The 22,438-nt window shown below is 34.1% G+C and overlaps 1 long non-coding RNA gene across 1 annotated transcript; it reads left to right on the top strand.

Moving 5' to 3' along the window:
- Nucleotides 1–16,892: 16,892 nt before the first annotated feature.
- On the top strand, nucleotides 16,893–19,548 carry LOC141377953 (uncharacterized). The gene is made up of 4 exons (XR_015508856.1): nucleotides 16,893–17,590; nucleotides 18,227–18,379; nucleotides 18,580–18,819; nucleotides 19,019–19,548. It is a non-coding gene; the product is annotated as an uncharacterized LOC141377953 (long non-coding RNA).
- Nucleotides 19,549–22,438: the final 2,890 nt, after the last annotated feature.

Genomic DNA, 22,438 nt, shown 5'->3' with positions numbered 1-22,438 from the left:
AACTCTTTACCAGTGTCAGCTACGGGCCTATCACCGGTGGAATGTAGTTTAGGTTACCAGCCACCCACTTTTTTCCAGTATGAAATACAAAATCGCGTCCCCTCTACCCATGCCTTTGTCCAGAGGTGCCGATGCACTTGGACCAGGCCCAGACCTCCAAGTAGGTGGCCGCACTAGGGCTAAGGCCGATCACCACTGGTCAAAGCCACCCGTTTACATCGTTGGTCAAAAAGTGTGGCTTTCATATAAAAATATTCCCTTGCCTACTGTTTGTAATGGGCTCACTCCTAAATTTATCGGCCCATTCACTGTCACTAAAATCCTTAGTCTGGTGGCAGTCCACCTTAATCTACCTCCAGTGTATAGGATAATTAATCTCGTGTTTCATGTTTCTAAATTAAAGCCCATATTTCATAAGGCCATTAATCTGCCAACTCCAGTCCAGGAGTTGCTTTTAAGAGAGGGGGTAATGTCACAACTTGCAGGTTGTGCACACTTCCTGGTCCTGTTATTGCCATGTGGTTTTGTTTTGCCTCATTCATGTGCGTTCTAGTAGCACTATGTTTTGATAACTGTAGTTTGCTGATCAGCTGTGCTGATCATTAATTTCAACTGTGGCTAATTATCTTTTCTATATATTTTCTTTGTATCCTGTCAGTTTATTATCATTCATTGTGCTTTACGTCTTTTCAGGACGCGTTGAATTCATTGGGTCTACCAGCTTTTCCGGAGAGCTACACAGATCTGGACTTCACCGACGTATTTTTACAGCTCCAAACTTATTATTTTTTTTGTTCTATTTTTTTTAACTGTCTGTTATTCACCGGTCATTAAAAGATCTTGCATCTTGGATCCTACTTGTTGTTTTTTCCAAGGAGCGTGACAAAGTCTGACTCACCATTTCTCTGCTTTAAAATAACTTTCTGCGTAATTCACATGGGTTCGTTATGTTGCCATGCTGACTCCTGCATATGATCTGCTCTGTGCTCTGTCCTGCGTTTTCTTGTGCTGTGGTGGTTCACACAACATTATTTTGAAAGCGGTCTGCATCCCTATTTAGTACTGTGCACAAAAAAGAAGACAAAGTTTGTGGAATTAACTTTGAATCTTCAAATGTTTATTTCTTCTATATATGAATTTTGGAGAATACTAACCTATAGATTTCCAAAAGACTGACATTGATAATTACATTATAAACAATATAAAAAAATAAGAAAAGAAGGTTTACCTGAAAATACTTTACTTTTACAAACATGAAAGACTTGTATTTTAGTTATCACCACAATGGAGACCATCTTTTTCCCACAATACAGTAACAGTGCTTTTCTGCAAGTGCTATAACAAGTACAATCTTATGATGAGCAGTATTTTCCATAATACCTGTGTTCAGTTTTCTCATTCTCATATTTCTGGCTGAATGTGCTGCCCTATATGTTCAGGCTGTTGCTGGCAGTGGATTTGCAGCTGTACTTAGTGGATAATGCTTTTGGAGGCAGTTGGATAATGCATTTTTAATGGGATGGATCTGAGTTCCAGCCACTTTTCCAAGTCAAGTGGTACTGATGTGAAATGAAAATATGAAAGTAACGACGAACTGAAATGTAAGAGCCATCAAAAGGGGAAACGCTGTAACAATGAAAGGGCTTTCCTGCAGCAAGTGTCTGTGGCTCATGCTTTGATCTGATCTGCTTTTATATGCAGTTTTATGTATGTATGTATGTATTTATTTATTTTTTTTATTTCAATTACTTTTATCTCTGATGGCAGCTCTCACGTTTATAAAGTTACAGCCATTTGCCCGTCTGCGTTAGCAAAAAGAACACACTGTACTAAAGCACCTTAAGATGAGCTGAAGTCTGCAGTCTAAAATCTTCCCTTGAAGAATTTGAAATTAATGTGCATGTATTTTGAAATATTTGTGAGTTACTGACATATATTTCCTAGAAAGTTTCCACAATTAAGATAAGCCTTTTAAATCCAGCCTTGTAGATAATTATTATTACATTAGCAGTATTAGTATTTATTATAAATTAAGTCAAATGATGTGAATATATTTTAATGAAGTACTTTTTTTTTCATTATTTTGCAGTTTTAATGTTTCTTCATCAGTGCTGTATGTATATATATATATATATATATATATATATATATTTTTTTTTTTTTTTGAATAAAAATATATTTTCATTGTAAAACAGTCCTTAAAAATATGCCTAATATGAGTAGATAATATTATTGTGATTATTATTATATTGTAATAGTAATAGGGGCAGCATGGTGGCACAGTGAGTAGCACAAATGCCTCACAGCAAGCAGGTTGCTGGTTCAAGGCCCTCCTAGATCAGATGGCATTTCTGTGTGGAGTTTGCATGTTCTCCCCATGCCTGCATGGGTTTTCTCCATGTGCTCCAGTTTCCCCCACAGTCCAAAGACATATGGTAGAGGTGAATTGAATAAGCTAAATTGGCTGTTGTGTATGTGAGTGTTTACAAGAGTGTGTGGGTTTTTCCCAATTTTGGGTTGTAATTTAATTTATATTTGAAATACATTCATAGTGCAAATACACTTTCATCCTTTGTTTATATATATATTCATATTCATATATCATTATTTGTTTATATATATATATATACACACACACACACACAAACACATATATATATATATATATATATATATATATATATATATATATATATATATATATAAATATAATGTCACTATATATTTGTTTATTAAACTTTAGAGACAAAAAAAACAAAAAATTATTTTTTTTTTTAAATTATTATCATAGCTGACCATTACCTCAAATATCTTGACATGTTGCATTCATTAAAATGAATGAAACACAGAAGTTTTCTGGTTACACTTTATAATAATTACACATAAATTAATCATTTAATAATCTTTAGCATCTTGTGAATTAATTATTTATTTAGCATTATCTCAACATTAATAAATGTTAGTAGGCTGTTTATATCTGCTATTACAAATGCTTTATTCTTGACTTGTAACCAGATTTATAATGTGTTAATAATGTGTTAATAATTTATAATTATTAATATAATTATAATGTGTTCCATAATTTGTGACTGGTTAATTTTTTATTACTATATGAAGTATTGCATTATTTACAAACCATCTGTATTTAAGAGTAGTTGGAGGGTTTTAGAATCATTCAGAGTTAGTAAACGGTTAATAAACTAATTAAATAATTTTTTTTTTATTTATATATATCTTATTATTCAGGCATATAGAAATTGTGACTAAGTGTTTATTAACTCGACTTCATGCAGTTTTGTGACCTAATCTAAATTAAGGACCATTTTTGCTTTATAAATTCCTTATAATTAACAATTAAAGGTTCAGTATCAAATAAACAATGCATATTTGCAATCTTATTTAAAAAGTAAAATATACTGGCTGTTTCTCAATATGCGTTTTTCAGCGATCTTGCATCCTCGTGTTTTGATGTAATGTCATCATATGCTGCCAAAGTTCAGTTCCAATACTCAAGACTGCAAGGACACGTGAAACTTCCCGGATGTGTTCTTGATATCGAGGATGCATCGATGCAGATGCACCGAACTCACTCTAGAAGTTCCAGAAGTCATTGCAATCGGAGGTGGGAAGCACAGCAATTTATATAGGTTTATGTAGCGAGGCAGAGGGAAAATACAAACAGAAGTCATTGCAATCGGAGGTGGGAAGCACAGCAATTTATATAGGTTTATGTAGCGAGGCAGAGGGAAAATAGCGAGGCAGAGGGAAAATACAAACACAGTTGAGTTACAAACAAGTCCCCCCCCCGGAGGGTGCTTTATTTACAAGTGAAATAGTGATTAAAGTGGTGCTCTTCTTGGGGTGCGTGCTCAAGTGCTCCAGGGAGATGGTGAAGGATGGTGAGAGTTCTGGTGTTGGATCGGTCATGAGCTGGAGTCGGCTGTGGGAGAGACAAAGAGACACAAGTGTTAGCGCAGGAAGTCATGTGAAAATGAAGCTCGTCTTCCTCCTGTGTGGGGCTGGCTTTTATCTCTTCCTGGCTGATCAGGTCCAGCTGATCATCTGGTGCTGATGAGGTTCCAGCTGGGGTGAATTTATGACCAGGGCGACATGGCATCAGTAGACTCGCTACAGTTTATTATTAATGTTCAGAGATATAACTTGTTTATCTCAGAAGTTTTTCTAAATTAAACTTTTACCATGAAAATCTTAAAATAGGCATAAACACATTAAGGGTGTTTATTTGTTGAAATTCATATTAAAATCTGTTTTGTTTATACTTGTAACATATATTTGTGAAGTCTTTATGCAATGTATATATTTTGAAAATGAGAAAAACAATAAGATAGTTTAATTTATCTTCAAATGAAAATAAAGAAAATTGTCATTTATGTTCTTTTTTTTTTACTGTTTAGAATATAATTGAGCCTTTATTTTTTAATTTATAAGGGATTTATAAAGCATAAACAGTCCTCACTTTAGATTAGGTCACAAAACTGGATGAAGTTGAGTTATTAAAGCATTTATTAACAAACAAATTTACTATTACTATATGCCAGAAGTCATTGCGACTGGAAGTGGGAAACAGCAATTTATTTAGGTTTATTATTAAAGTTCAGAAATATAACTTGTTTATCTCAGGAGTTTCCCTAAATTAAACTTTTATCATGAAAATCTTAATATAAGCATAAACACATATTTGGTAAAATTCATATTAAAATCTGTTTTATTTATACTGTGCATTGTAAGTCTTTATGCAATGTATATATTTTAAAAAAGGGGAAAACAGTAAGATAACAATAATACAGTTTAATTTATCTTCAAATGAAAATAAATGAATAATGTCATTTATGTTATTTTTTCTGTTTAGAAAATAACTGAGCCTTTATTTGTCATTTTTAAGGGATTTATAAATAAATAAATAAATAAATGTCCTCACTTTAGATTAATTCACATAACTGGATGAAGTTGAGTTATTAAAGCATTTATTAACAAACAAATTTACTATTACTATATGCCTGAATAATAAGAATTCTAAATGTAATTTGAATAGATTATTATTCATTTACTAGCTCATTCTGAATGATCCTAAAAACAACCAACTATGCTTAAATAACTGGTATTTAATTTAGTAAAATAAATCATTAAAAAATATTAAAGTACAATTATTAAGCTTATTATGGTAGTAAGTCAAGAATACAGCATTTGTAGCTGCAGTTATAAACTGCTTGCTAACGTTGATTAATGTAGAGTTGATGATTAACAGACAATGATTTCACAATTTGCTAATGCCATGGTTCATAATGTGTAGTTATTAAATAGTATTACCAGGTTTCTTTTCTTGCATCAGACTACTCCCAAACATCCACTCACAAATCTTTTGGTTTAGTTCCTAATAAGTCAAGGGGCACCATGAAAGAAGGAGCCACCTTTCAGCCATAACCTAGTACTGGGAAACAACCATACACTTTCTCATTCACACACATACAAACACTCATACTTTACGGTCAATATAATTTATCCAGGTTACCCATGCCTGGGGCCAGACGGAAGCTGCGGATGTTTTTTTCTATTTCTGCTGAGAATTTTGGTAAAAAGACAGAAAATATTACCGTACAAACTGCATTGTACATAAACCAGAGGAACATTTTCATACTAGTCAATAATATTGCTGTGATTAATTTAAAAACTGAATAAATATAGATTTTGATATGGTGGTGCTAGGCGTTTTGTGGTCTGAATAATTACTACAATAAGTGGTTCCTACACATTCTGGGTGGTAATTTTTGCAAAAGTGGTTGCTAGGGTGTAACAAGATAAGTATTAAAGATGTATTGTAGCTATATGCTGTTGCTTGCTGGTACATATGTTGTTCTGAGTGGTTGTTATGGTGTTGCTAGGTGGTAAGTTTGGTGTTTTTATTTATTACTACAGAAAGTAACACTGGGTGGTTATTTGTGATTTTTGAGTGGTTGCTAGGGTGAAGGCACCTGATTTCAATACATGCTCATATTTTTACATAAATCATTTTGCAAATGCCCCTTTAAATGTAAATAAAATCTGTAAAGCTTTTTTCCCCCCACAATTATGCCTCTTGTGCATCAACTTAATATTATTATTATTTTATTTTTGGAAAAGGTGGTATCATTTCCAGTCAAAAAAAAAAAAATGCTGGATGTCAGAGGTATGAATTCTTTTGGACTTGACTGTGTGTGTGTGTGTGTGTGTGTGTGTGTGTGTGTGTGTGTGTGTGTGTGCGTGTGAATGCTTCTGTTTGTTTCTGCTGATTAAATGACAGTAGATAAACTAATGGATGAAGTTAAGTTGACCTGCACTAAAGCAGCTACAGCACTTTCATCTGGTTCCTTTGCTAATAAGGTATTATTATTTTTTAAACAACAAACGCAAATAAAAACGAGTGATTTTTGCCATTACAGGTAAAGTCAGAATCATTAGCCCCCCTTTGAGTTTTTTTTTTTTTTTTTTTTTTTTACACTTTTTAAAAAATATTTCTCAAATCATGTTTGACAGAGCAAGGACATTTTTACAGTATGTCTAAAAATATACATTTTTTCTTCTGGAGAAAGTCTTATTTGTTTTATTTTGCCTAGAATAAAAGCAGTTTGAAAATATTAAAATAAAATAAAAAAACATTTTAAAGTCAAAATTAGTAAACCTTTTTAAGCTATATGTTTTTCGATATACAGAGCAAACTTGCCTAATTACCCTAACCTGCCTAGATAACCAAAATAACCTAGTTAAGCCTTTAAATGTCACTCTAAGCTGTATAGAAATGTCTTGAAAAATATCTAGTAAAATATTATTTACTGTCATCATTGCAAAGATAAAATAAATCAGTTATTAGAAAAGAGTTATTAAAACTCTTGTGTTTAGAAATGTGTTGAAAAAATCTTAAATGGAAATTGGGGAAAACAATTGAATGGGGCTAATAATTCAGAGGAATTAATAATGCTGACTTCAACTGCATCTCATTTTGTTTTCAGTGTTAGATATTTGCTTCCCCATCATGCATTTAAATTAATTTAAATTCTTTTGATTATACCGCTTATTTCATGGTCATTTGAAGTTTCATTCAGTCATTTTCTTTTCAGCTTAAACCCTTCATTGATCAGGGGTCGCCACAGAGAAATGAGCCAACAACTTATGTTTTATGTAGCAGATGCTGTTCCAGCTACAACCCAGTCCTGGGAAACATCCGTACACACTCATTCACTCACATACTCTACGGCCAATTTAGTTTATTCAATTCACCTATGGTGCATGCATATAGCTGCAAGAGAGATCATGCACATGTAAATGTCACAGATGTCTAACAGCTGTTATTTCTGATCCTTCAGTTTAATACTTTGAAAGCTTGAATTTACATAATGTACAAAATACATACATAAATTAATTTATTTAAAAATAAATTATTAAACACTTTATGAATAGGAATTTATGTATTGACAGATGAAATTATAGATAGATATTTTATTTCCGATCTGGCTACACAGTTTTTTTTTTTTTTAATTTAACAAATATATAGGCTTTTTATTTTATAAAACTATTTATTGTATAAATATTATTTTAATATATAAATATTTTAGAGAACCGAAGGCAATTAAATTAGCTATCTAAAATTAAACAATCATCTAATTATAATGCAAAGGAATTAATAACATTAAATGATCGATCATTTAACCATGTAAAATCATCCCGTTTTCCATGTAAACCTGCCATATTACTTACAAACATTGATAACATTAATGTGCATTTTTTCTATTTGTCTTTATTTCCTTTTTGTAGAACTCACAATATACAGATTTGCATTAAAGCAGGGTTGAAGTACATTGCTTTAGCATTTGATATGCTATATATTAGCTGTAGCAAACTACAATTTGAAAGCTAATGAGTATTAAATGTGTGGCAAGAACCAAATTTGGAATACGTGTTTATTTTGGGAAAAAAAAAATTGTGAGGAACACATTAAATAATGTTTGTTGTATTGTCCGCAATTAAAAATAACACAAAGTAAATTTGGAAATCACTACTACTGTTTTTACTTTTACCATTATCATTTTGATTTTTAAAAAGAACTAAAAAAAATGCATTGGTCAATACTCAAAACTATGCAAAAGCACCATAAAAATGCCATGAATAATGTACTACATTCTGAGCAATATTAACTTAATTGACCATTTCACAGCTCAAAGTTTTAAAAACCCCCAAGGATTTTAAATTTAACAGGATAAGCTGGAAGCAAAGAAATACAGGATGCACATCAGATAAGCGCACATCAGATGACACAGTTATATATCAGCACATTCACAAACAGCTCCATTCTCAAAGAAGTATTGGCTTACAGATGCAGACGAATCTGCCCTCTAGACAAAGGGTTACTGACTTAACAAAATTCAGCACTGCTGTTGTTTGCTTTAAGCTTAATTCTACAGCCTCAGCATTTCTTTTTCACAACAGCCTTTAAAATAACTTTTGTTCACAGACAATAGACGTTGCTGAGCTGAATTGTTAGTCAATAGTAATTTCAGCCGACGGCATGTGCTCTTCCACAAGATATTCCTTCATAGATTTTTCTTGATTTATTCTTGTCCTCACGCTACATTATAATGCCCAGAAGATAAATGACTCTTGTATCTTTAGATGTTAATATTACATTTAAATGACCTCTCAGAAGAGAAGCAGAGTAACCTAAAACCCGGACAGCATTTTAGCATTCCAGGCCAAGGTCTGACCTTATGTGTCTTCTATCAGTCACTTCATTTACAGTACAGATGAAGCTCAACACTGCTATCAAATGATATAAAGGCCAATCCCAATTCTATGTTTGTACCCTGTTGAGTTTGTACACTTACATAACAGTAATTAAGACAATCACACCGGAGCTGCTCTGAACATGTCTTTACTGCACTATTGCAACAACCACATACACACACCACTAGAGTGCGTCATAACAGAACAATCAATTTGTTACTAACTCAATATACAACAATCCCTCCCCTCCAGCATTTATGTATGCACTTCAAGCTGCATTCCATTATATTTACCAGTAAGAACACAGGCACTCAAAACATAACAATGCAGAAGTTATTTAACTATGCAAATAGTTGTAACAGTTATTTCAGCTAGTTATGATATGTATATATGAATAACTACAAGTTCAGTCTGTCAGGCGGTTTGTGAACACGCTCAGGATAATGTTTCGCTTGAGGCGTTGCGTTTTGAGATGAGGACTGAGCACTGGACACCCAAACAGTTTCTGATTCGGTTACACCAGTGTCTGTTGAGGGAAACTCTGGTGTTATGAGTGCATACTCATCAGGGCATTGGGAAGTTTCCACATTCTTTGTTATGTTTTGAGAAGAATCAACCTGTGAGGTTGCATCCAAAAGCTGGTCAATGTGTCTGCGCCAAACCATGTTGGCACCAACTTGTACAGTGTAAGTAAGGGGCCCAGTCTTGGATAATATCTTGCCTGGTTGCCACTTTTGATGTGTTTGTCTGTAGTCTCTAGCCAGAACATTTTGTCCAACATGTAACGTCCTGAGTACGGATTGCTTTGTGTTTTTCTGACACTGTTTGGCTTGCACATGTCGGCGTAGATCAGGCTTAAGTAAGTCTAAGCGCGTACGAAGACTTCTGCCCATAAAAAGTGTGGCTGGAGATTGACCTGTATTCGCATGTGCAGCATTTATATAGGCCAGCAGGAAGTTTGCAATCTTTTCTTGCAGAGACACTTTTTCCTTTCCCATGGCCTTTAGTAACTGTTTTAGGGACTGAACAAAGCGTTCCGCTAAACCGTTCATAGCAGGATGGTAAGGAACAGATGTTGTGTTCCTTATACGCTTATTTCACGCGGCCGCCATTTTAAAGAATCAAAGCGAGGCTGCAGTGGGAAGAAACCCGGAAGTATAGGTCCAGCACTGTAAACATTGCAGTAACATGCCGTGTACTATAAACCTCCAGCTGTTGCAGAGATTTCAAAATGCAGAAATGGTGTGACCATCACTTTAATATTATTCAGTAAGTTTATTTTAAACAATTAAAAGCAATTTAGCGTCAAACAAGATCACAATCTCAGTGATACGCTTAAGTGTCCTCCTAGGCTTCAGCTCATGGCACTAGTTAAACACCGTGAGGACGCTTTCCTGCTTCAGTCTATGTAACCCGGTGAGTGATAAACACTGCAGTCCTCTGCAGCACATCCTCGTGTTGTCTGTAATAGTGTTGTCCCGGTACTGAAGTTTTAAACCCGGTACTGAACTTTTAAACCCGGCTATTTCCCGCTAACATGGAAGCGCCGCTGAGCGCGGATGACTCGACTGATCTTCACGGATTCGCGATTCAGTCTCCATGTATCTGTGTTTGGTTTGCGCTCAGTTTACCGCTCTTCACCCAGTGCAAGCACAGATACACGGACTGGAGCGCGAAGCAGCCGTCAAGATCAGTCGAGTCATCAAGCAGATCGCTTGGCTCGTCTGTGTTTGTGCTCAGTATACAGCGGTGGGTGAACTGATGACCTTCTCGGCCAATCACAAGCATTTTTTTTGAACACGTGAACACAATGACAAATCAGCGCTGTTTCAAGAAAGCCATCAACATTGCCTTAAATGTTCGAAAAAAAAAATGTTCGCGAAATTGCCAGTCTTTCTTTTAATTCAGTATCGTGACAAGTCTAATATAGTGAAAGAATCAGTTTATTAACTCGAGTTTGATGAATAGCATCTAAAACGTGTGTTTGGGAAAGAAAACGTTAGCTAAGTAGTGCCATTTTCCTTAACTTAGCTGAAAATGAGCTCTGATATCCCTTTTTACATTCACCATTCATTCAGAACGGACCTTCACCCATGTCCCTTGCGATGACATTGTCTGCACTTGGTCTCTTTAAACCAGCATTCAGTAGGGCTATGTGACTTTTCCTACATCTAAAACACAATGAATGTTCACTTTTCTTTGACGTGAACTTGTTTATGTGACATTCCGAGATCGCCTTTCTCTGTAATTCCAGCGCATCTTTCGCGGCTGTCTCCATAGAAACGGCGATTTCAAGCGTTCGCAAAAACGTGAGCTCTTTTTCAGTAAGGAGTCTCTTTTGCGTGCTCTCGCTGTGAATGCCGCAAACAAGCCTATCACTGAGTGCTCTGCGAGTCTCCGGAGCTCGGCCATGTATACCGATACAGACTCTGTCTTGTGTTGATTCTGCTTATGGAAGCGAAAGCGCTCTGCATTCGTCAATGGTTTCGGATTTAAATGCATTTGCAGCCCTTCCACAATCTCTTTGAAAGTTTTCTCGGCTGGCTTCACTGGTGCTGATAAACTGCGTAAGAGGTTGTATGTTTTTGCCCCCATTACACTCAAGAGAACAGTAACTTGTCTCTCGTTCCTGATGTCATTGGCTAAACAATATTGCTTAACTCTCTCCACATCCCAGATAGCAGGTAGTAATCGGCCAGAGCTCGGCTTCGACTCGGCATCAGCGAGTGTTATGCGGGCCGAGTCTGACCCGCAGCTCGCTGCCGCACATGCGTTTGTGATGCGGCTGTTAAGCACTGGCCCGATTCCGGACAACTACATCTGGTTCGAGTCTGTCTGTAGAGTCCGGGCCGCTTCTGGCAAGAACTCGGCTTGTTTAACTGATAACAACCGATTCAATTCTTTTTTTATCTAGTAATTTTTTCGTTTAATGATAATTTGAGAAAATATCCACGGTACGACAGCAACAAAATAATAAGAATATTTAGTGTGGATGGTCAAAAAAAAAACAATATTATTTATAAATTAATGAAATATATTATCCAGGAGAAAACGGTATAAAATGCGCTTATTTTCGAGATATATTTTCTTCTTTTGTTTTTTTTAAAGAAGTTTGGTTCTATAAGAAATATATGGGTTAGTAAAAACTCCTGATCCAAACTCCAATCCAGGTGATGGCAGTAATGCTCAAAACAGCTGGTTGCCAACCGCCACAAAGATCACAAGAAGAAAAGGTTTCGTTGTTCTAAACATTGGATTACGGTCAGAAAGGTAAGGTTTTTACTGCTTATATCCTGTATACTATGCAAATTTATTGCTTAAAACATTTTTCACAGTGTTAGGTTGTAACAGTGTGCAGTATATTAAAACAATTTGATATGAAATGCAACTTGTTGTAAAGAAACACGACTGAAGCTAATTGCTATACTAACATGTGAAAGTTCCTGTTCCTTTGTTAGGTTGAAACAGTGTTTAGTGACTGAAAACTATTTTAATCATTTTAAAGAAACATGACTGAAACGAAATGGTGTGTATGCTAGTTTCTGTAGACAAATCTGTTAAGGCAAAAATGGCAAAACATGTGCTTTTAATTTCTGAGTTAACATTATAAAGTAACTGTTACCGCGAATGTTGAAAAAAATTAATTTACAGGCATGTACTTATTCAACAGTAATAATTCTGTGATTGTGTAGATAAAAATTAATCGTTTTGGATTCATACAATATTATTGTTTAACCCACTGGGGTCGAAGACCACGTATACGCGTTTTGACCTGTGGTGTCGTCAAACTGCTGAAATGAACTTAAAATACACTTTCAGTTTTGATCGTACAGAGAAGATCAATACATCAATGGAATCTGTTATGCATCTACTTTTTGTTGTGTACACTCACAACAACAACAAACGTGTGTGCTTTTGCAAAATAAGGAAAAGAAACAGTGTAGGCATTCTGTCTTCTCTCTCTCCGTGAACTGCTTTTAGAAACGCGTCGGTAAAATGCGCTGAAACTCCGCGAATACAAAACGCACACATATGAGACATGTATTTCTAGAAAGCTTAAAGTGTCTACTTTTAAACGCAGCTATGCATGTTAAAAACAAACAGTGCTTGATAAAGTAATCAGTATGAAATCAACGTTATGTCTAGTTTCTCAGTCTTATCTCATTAGTTTTAATGCGACCACGCCCACTAGGCATTGTTATTACAAGCGTCTGAGTCGCGAGCAGACGGTGGTCAGAAAAACACGTCACTAAAATGAAAGGAAACTCGGCAAATAGTCAACAAAGACTATGATTTCTGATATCTATATAAAGCTTGATATGTCTACTTTTGCATTAACCAATTCAAGTCGAAAACAAATTATCTCTTTTTATGTAGTCCGTATAAAAGTAAGGACTTCTCCTATATCGCCTCATTACAGCAGCGTGGTCCTGTGGTCTTGTTTCAGTGACTCCAAATTTTAGTTTTTCACTAACCACGCATAAACGTTTCTTTCTCAATAACACAAACACATACAAACATGCTGCTTAGGTATGATTGTAGCCCAACTTGTGCTGTTTACAGTGTAATCACATTTTAGCCATTAATATGTTTTTAAGATACTGAAAACAACACAAATGTCAGTGCATGTCAAAACTTTTCCAGAGCCCCAAAACCCCCTCAGATCCCAGAGGGTTAACTTGTTTATGCAGTGCATCACGAAAAGTGATCGAAACTCGACACTGTTTATTATTCTCTTCAAATTATCTAAGAGAAATATACTATTATGTGCTTTAATTCATATGTGTTAGCCTATGTGAATCAATTATACCTTATGTTCAAACTGTAATTTGCGCATGTAAAACTGAAAGCAGATTTTGATGGTTTTTTTTGGGTTATTGACAGTTATACAATATTTTTTGGTGAAGTCTTATTATTGTTGTTTAACAAAGGTTCGTGAGGTCATTTTGCAGCACATCACAGAGACAAAAGATGCCAATGGCACACTCTTATGAACATGTCAATAGGCATGTTATAGTTAGGTGCTTAAAGTCTTAAAAACTGTACACTGCTGATACATTTTCAACATACTTGAGCTTTTCAGACTTTACTAATTGCTTCATAAACGGCAGACATGGTTTATTGTTATTAGCTATCATCATCATCATCAAACATTTTCCACAATGGTAGATTAACAGTGTTTAGTAACTTACAACTATCTTTTTTTTATTTATTTTAAAGAAATATGACTGATTGACTTAATCTGCTTTCCTATTGGTTTCGTGAACTGGTTTGTGCATTGTGTCACAAAGTGATTGGAACATTTACTGCTATTGGCTTTCATCTGATTTGAAGTAAATCAAAAGCATCTGTATTCATCCAGTAATGTCTAGGTTTTAAATAGAATTTTGGGCTTATGCTAATTGGGTATATTTCAGGCTTTTTCTAAATAGCCATTAATGTTTATATTGATTCAAGTGAAGATAAACATTTGTATAAAATGTTGTATGTTTGTTTTTTGACAGTCCACAACAAGATACTTGAGCAAGATCAAACAAGCTTGGCAAAGAAGAGGTCAGTATTTGCAAGTCATGGCTGAAATGATGCACGTGCTTAGCCATCTTACAAATCTATGTCTAAGATTCATAAGGCTGTCAATGTGCATTAATCTCTGAATAAATCTTGTGCAACCTTCAGGGTGCTGATTATTTACAGTATAGGTATTATAGCCATTAATTAACTTTAATAGTATTTCAAAATTTTAACTTTTCTTTGGGGGAGATTAACAACAATTTGATGTTTTATTATAGAAACATCCACAAGCAACTGTGATGTCTGACTGGCATACAGATGAGGACGATGATCGCCTGTCATACACCTAAAGAAAGAACAGGTTTGTTTGCAATTATTTTGAACGCATACTGTCAACAATATTTCAATAGTTTATAATCTATTACAACCTTTGAGTTTTGCCCTGGCACTATACTAAAATGATGTTTTGTTTTGTAAATGTATCTGATCATGGTAGATAAGGCACAACTATAGTGACAGTGATGAAGAAAAAATATTTAAAACAAGGAGGCTTGAAAAAAAACAGATATAAAAATTTAAGAAATTGATGCAGCACCGCAAGTACCATTACCACCACAATTCTTAAGACCACCATCAAGATGCACAGATGCTGAACATTCCAGTATGCCTATGAACATTTACAGTCCTTGTTCTAGTGCAGTCGGAGATCCAGACAGAACTTGTTGCAACTCGTCATGTCTTTGTAAGAATTCAAGACATCACTAAATTTGTTAAGGTTTAATGCAGCTAGAAGGTAAAGATCAACTAGAAAATATCAGCAGTATCTAACCCACTGTTGTATTTACACAAGTTGTATGAGAATAAGCTACAGGTTGATTTATACTAATTTGTTATTTTTCTTTTTTAGCACGACTGACTGAGGTTTTAAAATCATGTGGCGTCATAATGCAGCAACTGGGCCTGATTCTCACAGATCAGCAAAACCAAAACAGACGTGATGAAATTCCAGATGTAAACACATTTGACCTTCCTTTTTCCAATTTGATATGGAAAAGCTTGAAAATCAACTAAAGGAGCAGCCTTTCTTGCACTCCCCCTTAGGAGTAAGTTGGTTGGAGTCTAGTCAGTAAGTTGGTTTTAAACATACATTTCAATACAAAAAAAAAATAAATCTATATATAGTCCTATTAAGGTTGTACTTATGTGAGCAAGCATGTTTCTTTTTTTATTAAATTTGTACTTGTTCACTACTAATTATGTTTATCTTTTAATAACAGATCCAGTGAGGACAAATGTCCATACCACACCACTGATAAAAGAAGTGGAAAATGCATTGCAAGGTGGATACAACTTCCTTCCTCCATCCCTGTCAGGAGCAAGGAAGAAGAGAAAGCTCTACAAACACACACAGACACACACACTATATATATATATATATATATATATATATATATATAAAATCATCTCACTCATGTCTTGCTGTTTGTGCAATTTATTCTGGTCAAGTTTATTTAAAAAAGTTTAGGTCTTTATAATTCTGCAATTTTACATTTATATATGTATTTATTATTATTATTATTATTATTATTATGTTTTATTAAAAAAATTAATTTTTTATTTTTTAATGTTTTAAAGCAATAACTATCAATAAATAGATGTATAGGCGAGACAACAAAAAGCAACTTCTTGATAAAACCATGATCATTTGTAAAATTGAATAATAGATATATTTTATATAGTATTTTTCTAATTATTGCTTTGTAATGTCTATTTAATACTTTATGCACACAATTACATATTCTTATCTCTGCAATATGACTTGTATTTTAAGTTGTATTTTAATTACCTTTCGTTTGTGGCGGAAGTTGCTTTCATCAATCATAACAAACTCTCTGGGATGTCCAATCATTTGGCCTTTTTTTCTGGCATACAGCTTCATAGAATATCTGCATATTCCTCTGACTTTTTGGGCCATCCTGCTTAGTGTTCTTGAACTTCCAGCAATGCCATCTTCAATCATGTCAATTTGTCTCAGTTAAAGGCCTTGAGCAAACCTGTTAATAAAAGTGAAACTACATGTTGTACTGATAGTCTTGGACAATTGTTTTCTGTATTGTATAAATAATAGTACAAAATAATAGTCATAATAATAAATATTTTATTACATACCGATATATGAACTTCATCCAAGAAAATAAATTGCACTTTGACTTTGCAAACAGTGATCCAGATCTCACAGACATGATTTTTCTCCTGTGTCCTTTTTTCATACAGGACCTTTAACAAAATATAATATAAGAAAAATATAACTTTATAAGAAAGTGTATTCTGCATGCTCAAGATGATGATTTATTTGTGTGTGTGTCTGTGTGTGTGTGTGTGTGTGTGTATACAGTATATGTATATGTATATTTAACACTTACCAAACATAATTGTCTCCTTTGTTTGAGTTATATGTCAGCTTCATTCTGTGCTGGCAGTGATTGCACTTCATTTTCGCTTTGAGAATTTTTTTTTCTGGAGCCATTTAATCAGTTTTAATTTCTTTTTTTTTTGGTTTGATGTCCTTCAATAACCGACAACAATTTTTGCTTTAATGTCTGGCCCATCACACCTTTAAAATAAGTAAACAGTTAGGCATATTAGTATTTAAAATGTGTTGTTATTATTATTTGTCAATAAATAACCTTTATTGTGCATACAACAAATGGTTAATTTATTCATGTTCAACATGCAGAATTAAAGTAACACAAATATTTATAACTGTATGCACTTGATTAATATTATTAGTTGTTTTAAAATACTAAATCCATTTCTTAACTGCTGTTACCTGTCACTGCCTGCCCCTTCTGAAATGGGGTGTCACGACGACGTGCGCGGGATGTTCAAATGTGAAAGAGTTCCGGTCCGGAAGTAAAAATTGCAATCATTAATGTAAAATCATACCGCTAATTATTTAATTCCAGAAGACGCGTTTGACGTTAACTGTTTAGTGATGTGGTTGTATACAAGTCCTTATTGTCGCGGCGAATGAATTTGCAATCCTCTGACTAACTTTTGTAGTCCATTACAAAAACTACACTACCCACAATTCGTCATCAACACTCTGGCGGGTAACGGAAGGTTGTACAGGTGTGTGTGTGTGTGTGTGTGTGTGTGTGTGTGTGGAGTCGGGTCTTTGAGTTGGATCAAGCCAAGATGATGTCAAGCGAAAAAATTCAGGAAAATAATTTAAGCTCTTTGCATCAAACAAGAGGAAGACCAAAGAAAAAAACAAAACAAAGCGATAAAATCACAGAAAAGTCTGGTAAGTAAACAAACTTTCTTACCAAATGATAACACATTACGAGACATGTAATGGTTGACCATAATATTAGGTCATAGTAATAGTTAATAGTTTACTAACATGAGCAAACAATGAAAAATTCATGTATTAAAGTTTTTATTCTATTAACATTAATTAATAAAAATACAGTTGATTGTTGTTAGTTAATGTTAACCAGCACAACTTTACATTTTTATAATACATTAGTAAATGTTGCACTAATTAATAAATGATGTTTAATGTTTGTAAATGCATTACCTAACATGAACGATGGTTCCCGTAACATTACTGTATAGTTAATGGGTCTATTTTGCTGTTAGTTAAAGAGTTAAGTAACAAGTTAGAACGTTATTTTTAGTATTTATAAGTATTTGTTAACATTTGTAATTAAACAAAGCTGTCCACTGTTTTTATTAGCTCAATTCCATTAAGTTATATTTTAAAAACAATATATTATTTATGAAATTACTGTTTGTTATAGTTTAACCATTTAAATTAACTATTAATACTGTATATGCTGTAGAAGTATGTTTCATGTAATCATAGTTACTTAATGTCAACAAATACATCACTATTAAGCATTAAAATTTGACCTCCATTTTAAATGTCATTTTCTAGATAAACCTACTGCAGAAGCCCCTACTTTGTCTATAGCTTTGGCTAAAGCTAAGGCAGAAATTGAAACCTGGAGGGTGAAATGTCAGAACCTGGAAGACAAAATAAATGACTTGACAAAAGAGAGCGACTACCTGAGAGAACAGCTGTCAGATGGTAAAGTTGTTGTGAATGTTTAATGTTGTTTTAATGTTAAAGTGCCACATTAAACATATTGTGAGGTCAGGAAAAAGCTTACTTTTAAGCTTACTTGAGATGTAACAAGAATTGATTATATAGCCTTGCAGTGAAGTTAACATGTGACAAATAAGTCATGCTGTATATGAGTATTAACATATTTTCTTTTTTAATGTAAGCCATCAAGATGGAAAACATACATGTCAAAAATAAAGAGAAGCCTGCAGACATGCCCAAAAGAACAAAACATTCTTTGGAAGATTCAGAAAGTGCATCCGCTGACTCCTCTGAGTCTTCTGACTCAGAGTCATCAAGCTCGGATTCATCAAGAGAGAGGAAGAAGAAGAAGGTGAAGAAAGGGAAGAAAAGAGTTAAAAAAATTAAAAAATCCAAGCATGAAAGCAAATTCTTTCCAAGAGGTAGGTCATGCAAATTTAAATTAGCTAAGATTTTTTTTTTCCTAATGTAAATGTAACATTTGACGTTTGTTAAATAGTTCAGCATTAAGTACATAGGTGTGTATTACAGTACACATTTGTGATACAATAGTGGCTACATAAAATGTCCCCACTAAGCTAACAAGTGTCCTTTTGTATCGTATTCTACTGTTTATTTTAGTTACTGAACCATGGCAGGTGGTGAAGCGCTACAAAGCAGTGCTGGAGATTTTCGACAGAGGAAGCAACATGACATATGCATTCAGAAAATATGGTATGGACCGAAACACAATCGTGCAGACTGCAGTTATTGCTGAACTGGCCATTGCAGCTCCAGAAAAATATTCCGAAATTCAAAACAATCGGGGAGAGAAATTATCAACCATTACCCAAAAATGTCAAGATGCTATTATGGCAGATAAAAGTATTGCACATAAAATACAAGCCATGAAAAAAGAGGGCAAATTGCTTCCAATAAGAAAATAGTTGTTGTTAAGAAAAAAAATGTGGTTCCAGATTTAATCGCAAAATTTTAGAGGCACAAGTGGTGTTGCACAAGTTTGTTTTTGCACATTTATTTATTTATTTATTTTTTGTATTACTATTATGTTACTTAAATTTTTTTTTTTATGTTTTAAGCTGCAAAGAATGGCAATGTCCTCATACAATACATGTCTTGCAATGTAATAAAGGTTCTGAAAGTCTAAGTGATACATGGCTTTGAGTGATTTTGGGTCCTGAAAAATCAATGATTATTGTTTTATTAAACTCACAGATGTTAGTTACATTAGTTATTGTTGGGTTAGAGGTAAGTCATGTTAGTAAAGAGTTAATGAATGTTAGTAAAGCATTAGGTAATGTTGAAATATTCTACACTTTACAATGTGTCTTAATTCCATTAACAAACACTTTGTTAATGATATTTCATGTTAGTTAACACTTAACGAATGTTAGTAAAGCATTAGATAATGTTGGAATAGTTTACACTTTACAATAAGTGTCTTCATTCCATTAATAAACACTTTGTTAATGATATTTCATGTTAGTTAACAGTTAACGAATGTTAGTAAAGCATTAGATAATGTTGGAATAGTTTACACTTTACAATAAGTGTCTTAATTCCATTAATCAACACTTTGTTAATGTTATTTCATGTTAGTTAACAGTTAACGAATGTTAGTAAAGCATTATATAATGTTGGAATAGTTTACACTTTACAATAAGTGTCTTAATTCCATTAATAAACACTTTGTTAATGATAAATCATGTTAGTAAAGAATTAATGGATGTTAGCAAAGCATTAGGTAATGTTGAACTATTATACTACAATAAGTGTCCTAATTCTATTAACAAACACTTTGTAAATGATATACCATGCTAGTTAACAGTTAACAAACACGAATAACAGTTGAAGTCGAAATGCACTCCAATAGAGGGTCCATTTAGAATTCTTTTGTCCCTGACATTGATCAAGAACTGAACTTATCATAAGCTCTTCCAATTTGTATGCATTGGTATATGAGTAGTTAACATGAACAAATATTTTTGTTTTGTTCATGTTGACTAACACATTAGTTAACATTGTAAGTTTTTATGAACAAGGATTCAGTATTGCTTTATAAATGTGTTGTTCATTATTAGGTCAAGTTATCTAATCCATTAACAGATACATTAATGCATAAGTAAGTAAACATTAACTAAGCTGTTCATGTGAAGATGCATTAGAATATGTGTAAACTAGCATTAACAAAGATAAAGTAATGCTGAGCAAAGTCCTTGTTTACTGTTAGATTATGTTTACTAATGCATTAACTAAGACATAAATAACTGGTTAGTTAGCATTAACAAAGGTTAAGTAATGCTAAATACATGTGTTATTCATGGTTAGTTCATGTTAACTAATGCATTAACTAACGTTAACTAATGCATTAACTAAGACAAATGGTTAAGTAATGCTAAATACATGCGTTATTCATGGTTAGTTCATGTTAACTAATGCATTAACTAACGTTGACTAATGCATTAACTAATGTTAACTAATGCATTAACTAAGACATACATAAATGGTTAAGTAATGCTAAATACATGCGTTATTCATGGTTAGTTCATGTTAACTAATGCATTAACTAACGTTATCTAATGCATTAACTAAGACATAAATAAATGGTTAGTTAGCATTAACAAAGGTTAAGTAATGCGTAATACATGCGTTATTCATGGTTATATCATGTTAACTAATGCATTAACTAACGTTAACTAATGCACCCTTATTGTAAAGTGTTACCCACCTGGCAAGACAGCTCTCCACAAGAACGCAAGTCCATTCTCTGCGTTCTTGGAATTGAGAAACAGCCGGAGAAATTCAATCTGTTTAGCCACCTCCTTCCCCAGAGTGAGACTGCTGTTAAAGACTCGTTTTGGAGCGGTCTAGACGCCAACATTATGTTAAGCCTTCTTGAAGAGGACACAAACTGAACTCTGGCTTAGTATTTAGATTTTGTTTTAAGTTTTTGTGGATCACCATTCACCGTGGGTAATATGCTGCTTCCACTGTGTTTAACTTACCTGAGTTTCCCGATCGACCGCCACCTCTTGAGCTTCCCAAATGGTGGGCGCCAGATCCTCTTGAATCCCCTGAATTGTGTGCCCCAGATTCTCTTGAATACCCAGAATGATAGGCACCAAATCCTCTTGAATTACTCAAACAATGGCCGCCAGATCCCTTTTTAATTCCCCAAATGGCAGTGGGTGCCAGATCCTCCTGTATTTCCTGAATGGTCAGGGGTGCCAGATCCTCCTGAATTCCCTGAATGGCCAGGGGCGCCAGATCCCCTTGAATTCCAAGAATGGCCAGGAGGCCACTGGGGTTTAGGCCCAATCCCAATTCTATATTTGTACCCCTACCCGTTCCTCTCCCCCCTTCCCCTTGGCTCATACAAACGAGAGTTAAGGAGAAGGGCTTCAAAACTTAACCCTAAGAATTGGGACAGCACTACAGCACCGGCACACCTCATCATGTCATCACGATCTTTTGCTTCATGTGAGATCAGACGATCACAACTGCTGTAGTTACTCCAGTTGTGTAATAATTTTTGTATTTATCTTCAGGAAATCACTGAACCCATATATCATATTATCATAACGATCTAATGTGGCAATAAGCTCGTAACTATACTGTTTATTTACACAGTGGCCATATTCATCTATATAAACACACTAAAAAACAACAATAACATTATAGCAGACACTGTTAAAAGCTCATTCTCAGCCACTAGACATTACTGACAGGGTATTCGAGTGTCATTAAGTGTGAGAATGTTGTGGGACTGCTGTACAGGGAGTTATTATTAGGGATTATAGGTCGCAAATGTAGCGTTTTTTAGCTTGACGGTAAAACATGAACGTGGTTATAAATATATTAGTTTTTTTTTTTTTTACAATGGCTATGACAGTTTTTTTTTTTTTTTTTTTTTTAATACATTTAACAAGTTTGCCAAACTCTTAACGCAGCAACACACCTAAAACACACAATTGGCAAAACGGTTAATTTCATGCTCAAAATTACACATTTTAAACTAAACCCTAAAACTAATGTTCAAAA

This window comes from Danio rerio, chromosome 15 (genome assembly GCF_052040795.2).
Source record: "Danio rerio strain M-AB ecotype USA chromosome 15, GRCz13ab, whole genome shotgun sequence".
Taxonomy (NCBI): Eukaryota; Metazoa; Chordata; class Actinopteri; order Cypriniformes; family Danionidae; genus Danio; species Danio rerio.
This window is presented reverse-complemented; position numbering and strand designations above follow the sequence as displayed.